Source organism: Crocuta crocuta, unplaced genomic scaffold (genome assembly GCF_008692635.1).
Source record: "Crocuta crocuta isolate KB4526 unplaced genomic scaffold, BGI_CrCroc_1.0 scaffold276, whole genome shotgun sequence".
Taxonomy (NCBI): Eukaryota; Metazoa; Chordata; class Mammalia; order Carnivora; family Hyaenidae; genus Crocuta; species Crocuta crocuta.
Window position 1 is genome coordinate 1969941 of NW_027531270.1, and position 13530 is coordinate 1983470.

The 13530-nt window shown below is 41.0% G+C and overlaps 1 pseudogene; it reads right to left on the minus strand.

The window, feature by feature from the left end:
- Positions 1-10464: 10464 nt before the first annotated feature.
- On the minus strand, positions 10465-13069 carry LOC144237492 (cationic amino acid transporter 3 pseudogene; annotated as a pseudogene).
- Positions 13070-13530: the final 461 nt, after the last annotated feature.

Genomic DNA, 13530 nt, shown 5'->3' on the forward strand with positions numbered 1-13530 from the left:
GTGAGTTGCAATGCTTGGTTCAAGAGAGGGATTGGGCGCCGCCATTTTTCTCCCCACAACCACCAAGGCAGGACCTTAGGGAGCAGCCCATGAGACACAGGCTAAGACCCACCTACACCAAACCACGACCATCCCTGCTAGAGAGCTGCTTTTTTTTTTTTTTTTTAACTAGAGCCTGGGGCAAGACCAAAATGGATGCACTACTGCGATTAATTCTAGATCAATTCTTTCTATTCAGATATATATTTTTTCTTGTCTCATTCATATTTCTCCCCTCTGCTGGACTGGGCACTTTGGTACCTGGTTTCCTTAAACAGTCACAGTTAATCCATTCTCTAGATGTATATTCTAACCTCCACTGCTACCTTTCTATCTCTCTCTCTCTCGAGTAATCAGACTATATAGTTTCTCTGAGTAACATTATCCTCATTTCTTTCTCTTTGCCTCTTACCATATTCTCCTTTTTCTCTCTCTGAATTAAGCCTCTTAGTCTCTCTTCCTGGTAATTTATCTTCCATTTTCGCTTCCTCCCTGACCTGTCATTTCTCTTTGTATATGCTCTTCCATCAGCATTGCATACACCTGGCTCTATATTTGTAGCTGGGAATTGAGGTTTTATGCTTTTAGACTGTCCTTTGTCTTTTGGGTTTTTTCTTTTTTCTTTTCTTTTCTTCTTTTTATTATTTATTTATTTTTATTATTTGTTTTTCCTCCTTCCTCTTCCCCCCCCTTTTTTTTTTTACTTTTTCCCTTTCAGTTTGTGTGTTTGTTGGATTTGTCTGTGCATTTGTGTGTATTTGTTCCCTATGTGTTGTCTGTTTTCTTTTCCAGGGCTACCTCAAGAAACAAGACAAAGTACACATGGTGGAACCCCAAATACCACTACAAATAGGGAAATAAAATAACCAAAGTCTCAACAAAAGACATCAAGAGACACCATTCACAGAACACTTTCTGAATGGACAGGCCCTGGACAGTCAAAGAGCCTTCTTTAAAACAACAGTACTCACAGGTGCAGAGTGCATAACAAGCTTTTAAAACTAACAAGAGATAGAAAGCTAACCAAAAAAGACGAAATGGAAGAACTCTCCTTCAAAGAAATTCCAGGAAGAAATAACAGCTAAAGAACTGCTCAAAACAGATATAAGCAACATAACCGAACAAGAATTTAGAACAATAGTCATAAAATTAATTGCTGGGTTTGAAAAAGGCATGGAAGACATCAGAGAAACAATTGCTACAAAGATTATGGAGCTTAAAAATAGTTGTGATGAATTAAAAAATGCTATAAATGAGATGCAAAATAAAATGGGGGCATAAAATTAAACTGGGTAATAATTTCTGGAACTAATGGAAAAGCTGCATCAGAACAAGAATTAGTAACAAATGTGGCTGAATGAATGGAGGAGGAGGATTATAATATCTTTGGTTCTTGGTTAGAATACTGCTAGTTCTCCAATGTTGGATCTTTCACACTTAAGGAAGTTTCTCTTAAGATATCTATGACTTATAGAAACATGCTAAAATATTCCTTTGTGAACAATTGAAACTTTTAACTTTTCTATCTACCTGAACACTCCAGAGTTCAGGAACTCTCTGTGAGTGTTCCTTCTTTCGTGGCAATTGATGTTGTTTCCATAAAGTTCAATAAGAATCTGATCTCCTTGTAATGGGGCATCATTGGAACACTGGTTACTTTACCAAGGTTTTGACTGGAATGTTTGAGAGAGACATGCATAAACATACTTAGGAACTAAAGATAACTTTATGGAGTCGATAAAGCCCTTTGAAAATGTTGGCCAGATCCATTGCTTACAGAGTTCCCAACAACCATACCAGGTAAGTAAGGAATGTCATTTCCTGGCAGGTAAAGGAAACCTCAGAATGTTTGGAGAACCTAGAGAAGAGGAATTCACCCAAATATTTCAGTATTGCAGGCAAGTCTGATGGCACATATTTGGCTTGGCTTCTGGCCTCGAGAGACTATTGAAAGTTCCTTTAGAGATTCCTTATGAAAAGTTCCAGTGAAGCAGTAAGTAGGTATCTATAAGGTCAATCATTATCTTGCTGAGCTTATGTAAATAATTAGGCAAACTTTTAAAATGTGACTTGTTTTTCAAATGAGGTCATTTTTATTTAGCTCTCATTAGAAATGAGGGTGATTTTAGAGAGAAACTTTTCAATAACACATCTTTGTGGATGTTAAATTCTAGTTTCTTTTTTAAAAAAGTTTTAATGTTTTTTAATTTACTTCTGAGAGAGAGAGAGAGAAAGAGAGAGAGACAGATAGGGAGAGAGAGGGAGAGACAGCGTGAGCAGGGGAGGGCCAGAGAGAGAGGGAGACACAGAATCTGAAAGAGGCTCCAGGCTCTGAGTTAGCTGTTAGTACACAGCCCAATGTGGGGCTCGAACCAATAAACCATGAGATCATGACCTGAGCCAAAGTTGGATGCTTAACCGACTGAGCCACCTAGATACCCCTAAATTCTAGTTCTGATTAACTGGCTTTGAATGCCTTTTGATTGCATAAACTAGACAGTCTGAGGAGAATTTCAGAGAAATTGTCACAATAACTTCTGGATAGACAATCATCATGCTTGTTACTCTGTCGGAATAATAACAGGACCCCATGAGTATATTATTACTTGAACAACTAGACAATAGGATGGACTCCCAACAATTGGGTAATTCAACTCTCATCTTGAGCACTATTGTGTGGTGAGGATAACAAAATCACACCTTAAAAGCCAGAGCATACCCCACTCCATGGAGTTAACTGTGAACTTGTGGAAGTAGTAGGTGACTCCAGTTTCATCATGACCAGATAGAAGATACAATTGGAGGGGTGCCTGGGTGGCTCAGACAGTTAAGCGTCTGACTTCAGCTCAGGTCATGATCTCACGGTTCGTGGGTTCAAGCCCCACGTCGGGATATGTGCTGACAACTCAGAGCCTGGAGTTTGTTTCAGATTCTGTGTCTCCCTCTCTCTCTGCCCTTCCCCCACTCATGCTCTGTCTCTCTCTGTCTCAAAAATAAATAAACTATAAAAAAATCTTTTGAATTAAAAAATTAAAAAAGAATATACAATTGGAGATGTCTGTATCTCCAGAGGACTCTTCTCTCACTTCAACTAATTCCTCATAATTAGGATAATATTAGGGCTAGATATCAGACAAAGATGGGAAGGAGGCAGACAGCCTATATATGAAAACAACAGATTCAGGTGTGAGGGAGAAATCCCCAATACACATGATGCTTTGTTGTTACAGAGCCTGTTCTGGAAGGGACTTGGGACTCAAAGCCATTCTCCTGAAAGAGATGGGACACAGGAGTATCTGTTTCAGGGAGACTTGACAAGATAAACTCACGTGATGTGGAATGGAGGATCAGGGAAGTTATTAGCAATCTACTTTTTATTTTCAGTCACTTACAGTTGTGGTTGAAAAAAGATAAATTATGAAAGCAAAACAGTTAATGGAGACTGTGATTCTGACTGAAGCTTCCCCTTCTCCCTCATCTCCTAATCCAGTGAACCCAGAGAGGATAACTGGACCATATTCCTTCCTCTGAACCTGAACAAGGTTCCTGGGGAAAATATGCCCATATTCACCCATACTAATGTCAGCTCTGGCACAAGAATCTGCCCTGGTTTAACCTAAGCCACATGCCCTATACTATCTACCTCATAAGGGAGCCAATAATGCTGCTGCCCACTGAGGGAGAGAGATTCCAGAGAAGATCTTCAGCTGGGAACTAGAGAATTTGTACAGCTTACAGATGATGAACTCTGCCGTGGATATAAATCTGGGCTCCTTGGGTTCAGGAGTCAGCTTCCCCATTCCTCTTCCTCCATGTCTGTTCTGGCCTCACTCTGCCTTTTCCTCTTCCAAACAGTGTTTATTCTTTTATACCTCACTTCTCTGCACCCATAGCATGAAGTCCCTTGCCAAATGTACAACCCACTTGAGCTCATCGCAGGTGCTGGCCCTGGTGTAGGTGTTAGAATATATACCTGCTGCTTCAGGGCAGCAAGTGGCCTGGCTTGGACAAGAACTTGGCTGTTTGACTTCAAGGGCTGTGTAGGCACCACTACTCCAATGACTGTCCATGTCTGAGATTCAGGAGTGTGTCTTCTGTGTGCTCCAAGCAGCTAGAAGGAAGTATAGTGCTTCCTCCTGCAGCAAGTCTCTCAAAAGAAAGCAGTGTGAGTGTTCTAGACATAATTCTGGACTATGGAGCAGAGAAGTAGGGTTCTTTTTGAAGACAAAGTACAGCCTTTATTTACCCTTGTGCAGGATATCACTTGTAAAGAAGCTGATCCCAATGGGGTAGGGAAGGCTGAAGAGAGGTGAAGCATACAGCTTCAATTAGAGGAGCTTATGACAACCTCAGTAAGATTCTCAACAGCCTGAGGTATCTCTCAGTATGACCAAGGAGGTCAGGCCCTTTGTGAGAAATGGACCATTACTTCTTAGCTAGCAACCAAAAGGTATTATCCCATCAGGAAGCAGGGCTGGGAAAGGCTTGCAAGGTGTAAAAGCTCGAGGTAACATTCCCAGATTCTTCTTACTCACTCCCAATTCTCTCCTAATGTGACCACAGTTCTACAAGAGACAGAAAGTAATGCTACCAACTTCTGCCAGTAGTAGTGTGGAGGAAATTAGTGAAAGAAAGATCCTGGTAATGAAAGAACTATGTGAGGCTGCTATGATACTAGCAGACTGCATGCTTCTCACAGCCTTGGCTGTCTTCAACCTTGGAATAGGAATCCAGAAATGACTGTGAGGTTCAGGTATCTAAAGTTACTCAGGCGATATCCCCCCTCACCCCAAAACCTGAAAGCCCTGACCAGCTGTCCCAAGAAGTACTGAGTCCAGAACCTACAGCGACTATGGTGGGAGGTGAAAGGGAGTCTCTCTGACAGCAATTTACCTTTCTGTCTGTGTAATTCTGTCTACATCTCTTTACCAGCTTTTCACATCCTAGAAAATCATTTCAGAGGCCTCTACCTTGATCTTTCTCTAAGTTTCTAGCAGTATCAAAGCTCTTAACATCTGTTTTATTTGCCAACTTCTAGTCTGGAGAAGAGGGGGGAGGTTCATCCTGGGGCAAAGGAGAAGGCCCTGTCTTCCCCTCTTCCCAAGGTAGAGAGTACATTGGGAAATTGGGCTAAAGATGGAACCAGTACTAAGGCTGGGTTGACAAACGTGCCGTTAGTGGGAAGGCTGTTCTCATTCTGTTACTGATTTCATTATTATTGCTTTTCAGGTTAGAAACTGAATGAACTCATAATCATAGTTGAGTAAATATGTGACAGTGACCATAAAGGCATTTCCTAATCTTCCTTTCTAAGGAAAAGCTTTTATTCTTTATCACAAGACCCTATTTATTTCTGTTCGGTGTCTATCATACACTGCAATTATTTGAACATTTGTTTTCTTGGTTTCCTTGGCCCACCAGGAAAAGCTCTAATTTGAATTGAGAAAGAATGAATGATGAATAAGTATATTATATGGAAATAACTCTCCTGGTGGGATAAACATTTCTTAATAACATGACCTATACCTGAAAGTATCATATCAGACCTATATTAACAACATCTTTAATCAATTTTTGTAATGTCCCTACTTCTACATCTACCATGGCTTCTTTCCCTAACAACTGTATATCATGCACAAAAATTATTTAACAATTCTTTAGGTCTGTGTTAATCCCTTTGGAGGTGACATAAAAATATACAGGACACAGCCTCCCCACTCCAGAAGTTTATAATTGAGTGAGGAAGAAACAGAAGACATAGGGTGACCACAAATGAAGACAATATGCAGAATCACACAGTTATGGGAGTGGAGAAGGCCAAAGGAAATAAATTGCTTCTGATGCAGATTATCCAGGAAAGTGTGGGGAGGGGTCGCATTTAAACTGGACCATGATGGTTGTGTATCATTTCAGTAGTCACAGATTGGGAGGGTTAAATTCCAAAGGAAAAAGCACAGCTACTGGGAAGAATTTCTTGACTTTGGGCATCATTTGATATATTGAACTTCTATTCATCATTAGAGAGTGAAGTGCAAGGGTCAGTGAAATTCAGGTAAAACTGCAGAATCTGGAGGCTTTGAATACAGAAGACAGGAGCCAGGACCTGGGTCCCACCTCAGGTTCCATTTATGGCCACTTCTCTTGCACCTGGTCTTTTTGAAAGGGTACCCCTTATGCCTCCATCTATATGTTTCTCGTCTCTTCTCCCTGCCTCCCCCCGAGTCCTTTATTAACAATTAAAAGATTTCTTAATCTCATTACTGAGAAGAGGACAAAGCACAGAAAAGCATACACTACACAAATTAAGTTAGAGAGTTTTCATACCTGGGGAAAGGGAGAAATCCCTCCTCCTTCCATCTCCATAGTCCATTTATCTCCATCTTCTTTTTTTAAATATTTATTTATTTTTGACAGAGAGAAAGAGAGAGAGAGGAAAGGAGAGAGAGAGAGAGAGAGAAGGGGGAGGGGCAAAGAGAGGGAGACACAGAATTGGAAGCAGGCTCCAGGCTCTGAGCTGTCAGCACAGAGCCCAACATGGGGCTTGAACTCACAAACAGGATCATGACCTGAGCTGAAGTTGGACACTTAACCGACTGAGCCACTCAGGCACCCCAAGAATAAGTGTCTTATTTCTTTTCCAACTTACCTATCCCACTTTTATTTCTCAAATTGCTCCATAGGCACCCTCCTCCAGGAAACGTCTCTTGACTAATCTCTTTCTCAATTTCTATTCATACCTTCCCTTCCAAAGTAATGATGCCTCAATCCCTATCAAGTTACTAATTCCTCCAATTTCAGTCCATTTTTCTCCCTATATGGCTGTCAATTCTGTCTCCCCAAAGAATCTTAGAATTTTTCACAAGGTTTTTGCACTGGTCTCTCAAACATCATCTGAAGGAGTTGGTAAGTATACGGGTAATCCTGCCTCTAGTAGGCTTCCCTGGAATCACCTACTCCCTTTTGGGAAGATGCAAAAGTTCCCCCAAGTAAGAGAGTAGCTTCTTATCCTTCCTTCTTAGGGCAGCCCCCATACATAAATATAATAGAAAAACACTGGCCCTTCTATGACAACCATAAAACTTTGCTTCAAGAAAGATACCCTGTGGTGCCTGGGTAGCTCAGTTGTTTGGGTATATAACTTTAGCTCAGGTCAAGATATTGTGGCTTGTGAGTTTGAGCCCCACGTCATGCTCTGTGCTGAGAGCACAGAGCCTGGAGTCTGCTTCCGATTCTGTGTCTCCATTCCTCTCTCCCTATCCCCAGCATATGTTCTGTCTCCCTCTCTATCTCTGTCTCTGTCTCTCTGTCTCTGTATCTCTGTCTCTCTCTCAAAAATAAATAAATTAAAAATTTTTAAAAAAGAAAGAAAGACAGCTTTTGGCAAATGCTGGAGCCAGTTCACCTTCAGAGATTCCCTGGAGTCAGGTTGGAGCAAGTGGGTCTTCTATCTTCTAAGCAGTTTTACTGCTTCAGGCCTCTCCCCCAATCCCGTGGGAATAGCTGGAATGGGACCAGGGAATGTTGTTTCAGGCATTCTCCTGACACAGTGCTCATGTTTTTCTTTGAATGAACAACACTGCTCTTACTGTTGGGTCTGGAAGAAGGGAAAAATAACCTCCTTCCCTGAGCAAGATTCCACTGTGATGGAAAAGACAGGACAGTCACCAGAACTCAGGCATCGCCACACAAAGCCAAAACTAAAAGTGCCCGGTTTCAGTTCTAGATGATATAGATATAGTTCTGAATGGAGAGAAATTATTATTGCCAAGTAAGTCGCCCTGAAGATAGTTTTAAAGGATTAGCACAATGCTGGCCTGAACAGAAGGAGCATTTTCTGTATCAAACTATGCAAGGCTCAAGTCAATTAAACATGAATTTATTAAAAGCTGCTTACATGCCTGGCCCCCAGTTGGATGCTCTGAGGGAATGAACAAGATACACTCCTTACTTAAAATATAAATCAGGAACAAAATAAAGAAAATAAAGGCACACAGATAATTGTGGTATTTTATTTTTTATTTCAGCTTTATTGAGGTATAATTGACAAATAAAAATTGTAAGATATTTAAAGTATACATTGCAGTGATTTGATAGACATATACATTGTTAAATGAGTCATCATGATTTCTCCACTATGAAGGGATTAAGGATGATATATTAATCTAAATCTTCACTAAATAAAGGTAAGTGTCCAAAGGGCACCTCTGTTTCCAACCCTTTCCCTTACATGTGGAGGAGCTTCAGCTGGAGTTTTGGTTTTCAATGTGTGACCCCTGTACAAGGAGCATCAGCATCACTTGGGAACTTGTTAGAAGTAAAAGTTCTAGGCCCCACTAGATCTACTGAATTGCAAACCCTGGGGTTGGGGCCCAGCAATGTCTGTTTTCACACACCCTCCGGTGAGGTGATGCCTACAGAAGTTTGAGGACCACTGAGCAGGGTGGTCCCCCCCACACTGTGACTCTGTTTAGTGGGCTGAAAACACAGCACTGAGAATAACCAGCTCAGACCGTAACATGATCCAGTTTTTTGTTGTTGTATTTGTGTTTTTAATCCAGAATCAACACGCCAGAGGACACTTGCATTACAAGTTGTTCATACATGAGAAAATCTAATAAATGCAGGCTCTCTCCTATCAAGTGTAGGGGGGTGCTCAGCACTATTTGTGATGAGGAGTAAGACTAGCTTATTTAGTGATGTAGTATTAGCAAGCCAATTAGGCTGCAGATCTAAAGCTGAAGGTTTAATTATCTGTCTCTATCAATTGCTTCCAAACATAAGAGGGGGAGATGGGGTTTTATTTATTAGACTTCTACAGCTCCAACAATGGGTTGTAGTAAAAAGTGGGCACAATACAGGTTCAAATCATGTGAAATATAGAGACTTAGTTGAGACAGTAAGAGGAAACAAAAATCAGAGGAAATCTTAGAATTATTTAAGTAAACGAAACTTTAGAAGTGATCTGTCTGACCTCTGTTACAGATAAATAAGCAGAGCATTGAGGGAAGTGGGAGGCTTGCTCAAGTTCACATGGCTACTTAGTGGTGGAAACAAGACCAGAACCCAGGACACTTGGTTCTTCTCTCTGTCCTTTCTGAGTAAGTGGACCAAAGCTGATAATTGTAGACAAACTTCAAGTCCAAGAATTCAGCTATTGCCAAGTAGAAGAACCAGCCCCAGGGATTTTCAGCGTGGGTAGTGGGTTGAAAGCCAAAGTGCTTTGTGCTCAGAGGAAAGCTCAGGCTCCTATCCACCTACCTGTACATGTTCTCTTCTCCCCCCATAGACAAGGCATAAGCTACACTGCCTGCTCCGTGTGTTCTGAACACTGCTTCATTTTTTTGTGCTTTTCCTAATGTTTTTCTCTCTGCCTACAGTCTCTTCCTGCTGCCCATGTGTGCAAAATCCTATGTGTCCCTGGGGAGAGCCAATTCAAATGCCATTCCTCTACAAAGTGTTCTCTGATCTCATGGATCAACACTTACTACTATGTCAGCCACAAATTATCATCTTCCACTCTGAATTACCAGGACACTTTATTTGTATATTACTTAGAACAATACTTTCTACCTTATGTCACAGCTAATCTTTACCCTCTGTATTAGAATTTAAGCTCCTTAAGGGCAGGGGCCATATTTCACCTCTTTCTTGTCTTTTTCTGTTTATTTTATTATTTTGTTGAAGTATTAATCAACATACAGTGTCATTGTATTATTCTCAGGTGTACTATACAGTATTTCCAAGATTCGACACATTTCTCTGCTCATCAAGATAAGTGTTTTTTTAATTCCTTTATTTATTTCACCCATCCTCCCACCTACCTCCCCTCTTTCAACCATTAGTTTCTTCCTTGTATTTAAGAGTCAGGGGCAGGTTGTTCTGTTTGTCCCTTTTGTTTGTTTGTTCATTTGTTGTATGTCTTTTTTTTAATAGTTTACTGTCAAGTTGGTTTCCATATAACACCCAGTGCTCATCCCCACAATCACTTGTTTTATGTCTTAAGATGTAAGTTTCACATATGAATGAATAATACCCTACTGATCCATCCATGTTGTTACAAATGACAAGGTTTCATTTTTACGGCTGAGTAATATTTCATTGGTGTGTGTACACACGTGCACGTGTGTGTATATAAAACATCTTTTTTTTAAATCTATTTATCAATCAATTGACATTGGGTTGTTTCCATATCCTAGCTATTTTCAAGTAACACTGCAATAAACATAGGGGTGCATATATGTTTTCAAATTCATGTAATGTAAAAGCTTTTGCATAGCAAAGGAAACCAACAAAAATGAAAACGCAACCTACCAAATGACAGAAGATATTTCAAATGATTTATATAATGAAGGGTTAATATCTTAAATACATAAAGAATTTACACAACTCAATAGTAAAGCACAAATAGTTCATTTTTAAAGTGGGCAGAAGTCAAGAGACACATGAAAAGATGCTCAGTGTCATTCATTATCAGGGAAATGTAAATTAGAACTACAATGAAATATCACATTACTCTGTTCCATGGCTAAAATAGAAAAGACAAAATAACAAGTATTGGTGAAGATGTCAGGAAAAAAAGGAACTCTCATGCACTGTTGTTAGGAATGTAAATTGGTGCAGCCACTATGGAAAATAGTATGGAACTTCCTCAAAAAAAAAAAAAAAAATGGAACCACCATATGATTCAGTATATCCACCACTAGATATTAACACAAAGAAAGCGAAATACTTTTTTTTAATAACAGCTTTTAAAAATCCAGTATAGAGCTACAGAGTAAAATGAAAAGTAGGCAATTAGTGAAAAACGGACAAAGAGCAAAGACACATCATTCACTTCACGATAGCTACAAGCTCTATTAGTATTCCCCCACACCGACATCCCATGGGAGACCTAGCTTTCCTTGTGCTCAGAGTACCCTGCATAATTGAGCAGGAGACCAGACTGCATTTCACTGTGATAATGTCAAACCAAATAAGTACTGGGCACTGCTAAGTTCAAGGTCTATAGCTTTGGACCTAACTTAAGTAGGGTTAGCAACTTGGCTGTGCCGGATCCCATAGCCAAAGTAGATAGCAAACCCAATCAGCATCCAGATTCCAAATAGGGCCCAGGTGGTAGCTGTCATCTGCATCATAAGGCAAACATTCACAAAGATGCTCAGTAGTGGGAGGACAGGCAGAGCAGGGACCTTAAAGTGAAGAGGATTGGAGCTCTGTGGCTGTCTCCAGATGACCCCAGTGAGCCCTGTGATGAGCACCAGGAGCACCACAACCACTGAAATCCATACTGGGTCTCCAAAAAGGAGAACTGGCAACTGGGTCAACACCAGGCAAAGAAGAATGATCAGCAGAACAAGCAGTGAGGAGCAAACATAGACAACCCGGCCAGAGAGTGGAGTGGGGGTGGAGCTGCCTGGAAAAAGTAGTCCCTGTAGAGTCAACTCTTCTGCTGCAGGTCCAATCTCCTCCTGCACCTCTGCTTCATTTCCCCCTTTCTTCACCTCAGGCTGATACCGGAGGATGAGAACACAAAGAGCCACCAGGGAGTAAGCTATCAGGAACGCAAGTGACCAGAGGTCCCCAAGATCAATGAGTCTAAAGAAGAAAGCCATGATTGGTGCAATAATGCTCAAAATCACAATGGCCACAATGCGGGTGTATGTGCCAGTATAGATCCAGGCAAAGACAGGGAACAGGAGGTGATCCTCTACCATGCTGCGTATCACCCAATGCATGGGGGCCATAAAGCCTAAGATGATGATAGAAAAAGCACAGATAAATCCAAAAGCTACAACATAGCAGGCTGGGGCCCAGCCAATATTAAGAAATGCCTCAGGCAAGGTGCTCCCATGTGGAAGCTTGTAGTAAGGCACTATAAGCGTAAGTGCTGCAGAGACACCAAAATACAACAAAGAGCAGATGAAGAGTGAAATCACAATGCTCCTGGGTATGGAATGACGGGGATTCTTGGCTTCAGTGACCCTGGTAACAATAATGCTGAAACCTATAAATGCAAAGAAACATGTAGCTGTTCCACGGAGAATCCCCTTGAAGCCAAAAGGCACAAATCCTCCAGAGCCCAGAGAGCCCAAAATAGAGGTGTCATTGAGTCCAGCTTTTATGTAGTCCTCTTCTGTGAGCTTCCAATTGTGCAGATCCCCCTTAATGAAGCCAGCAATAATGACAAAACTAAGAACCAAAAGATTCACCAATGTGAGCACTTTGTTAACCCAGATAGTCTCACCAAACCTCAGAGAAAGCAATTCAATGAGCAACAACACAAGGCCCACAAAAAAGAAGTCTAGGTATTCTGCAAAGACCTGGGGAACATACAGTGCAATGCTCTCATGCAGTTTCTGAAAACTCTGGATTCCAATCAGGCTGGCAAAAGCTAAGATCCATCCTCGGACCACAATGGCTATACCACCAACACAGGAAAGGATGAGGCTCCAGCCAGTGCTGAAAGCACAGAACTCACCTATAGTGACATAGGTGTAGAGATATTCAGAGCCAGAAACATGGGAAACACGGGTACTAATCTCTGCATAGCACAGCCCAGCCAACACAGTAGATAGGCCTGCCACCAAGAAGCAGATCACAATAGATGGTCCTGCTTGATTGTTGACCACCTCACCAGCCAGGACATACACACCTACACCCACTGTGTGTCCCACACCCACGGCCACTAAATCCAGAGTGCCCAGTCTTCTCTTTGAATCATCCTTAGTCACTGGTGGCTTCAGCATATATCTGCGTACCAGCTTTTGGCCAAATCTGCGAAGTTTCTGACCCAGCATTCTAGCTGAAATTGAAGGGGATTCTAGGTTCAGAGAGCTGCAGCAAGGTCAGGGAGCTGACAGTGTTCGGAGAACTGAATTAACTCGAGTTGATTTGGGGCTGCCAAGTTTCAAGGCTCAGGCTTCAAATATGCTGCATCATCTTTCATCTGGTATGTACTACCCCTCCATAATGTCTAAATATCATATAAATACTTCCTGAACAATGTGTTCAACCAACCAACACAGCTCAGACATCCCATGTCACCTGTTACAAAACAAATAACAAAGAAACAGATATCAAAAGACATCATAGACAAACAAGCACTGCTTTCCCCACAGAAAAAAAGTGTCAAATACTTCCCAACATTGTTCTGTTTTATACATCACATGACATTATCCCATTTGGGTTCATCTAACTCATGTAGCTTCAAGTACTAATTAAGCTGTAATACACAACAGAGCATGAATTTATTGTGCAGAAATTCACATGCGGGATGTTTCTGTGGTGTACATGATGAGCATGAGCTATGACACATTAATTCATGGATTGGAGGGCCTTGTTGCAATTATAGAACCATTTTTAAAAATATCATCAGAGTTTAAAATACAAATATTGGTCCTGTGGCCTTAAAATATTTATCCCCAAAATCAATTACCCAAGGAAAAATGTCACTTTGGCCTCCTTTCTCCATATTCTGGATCATCCATTTAA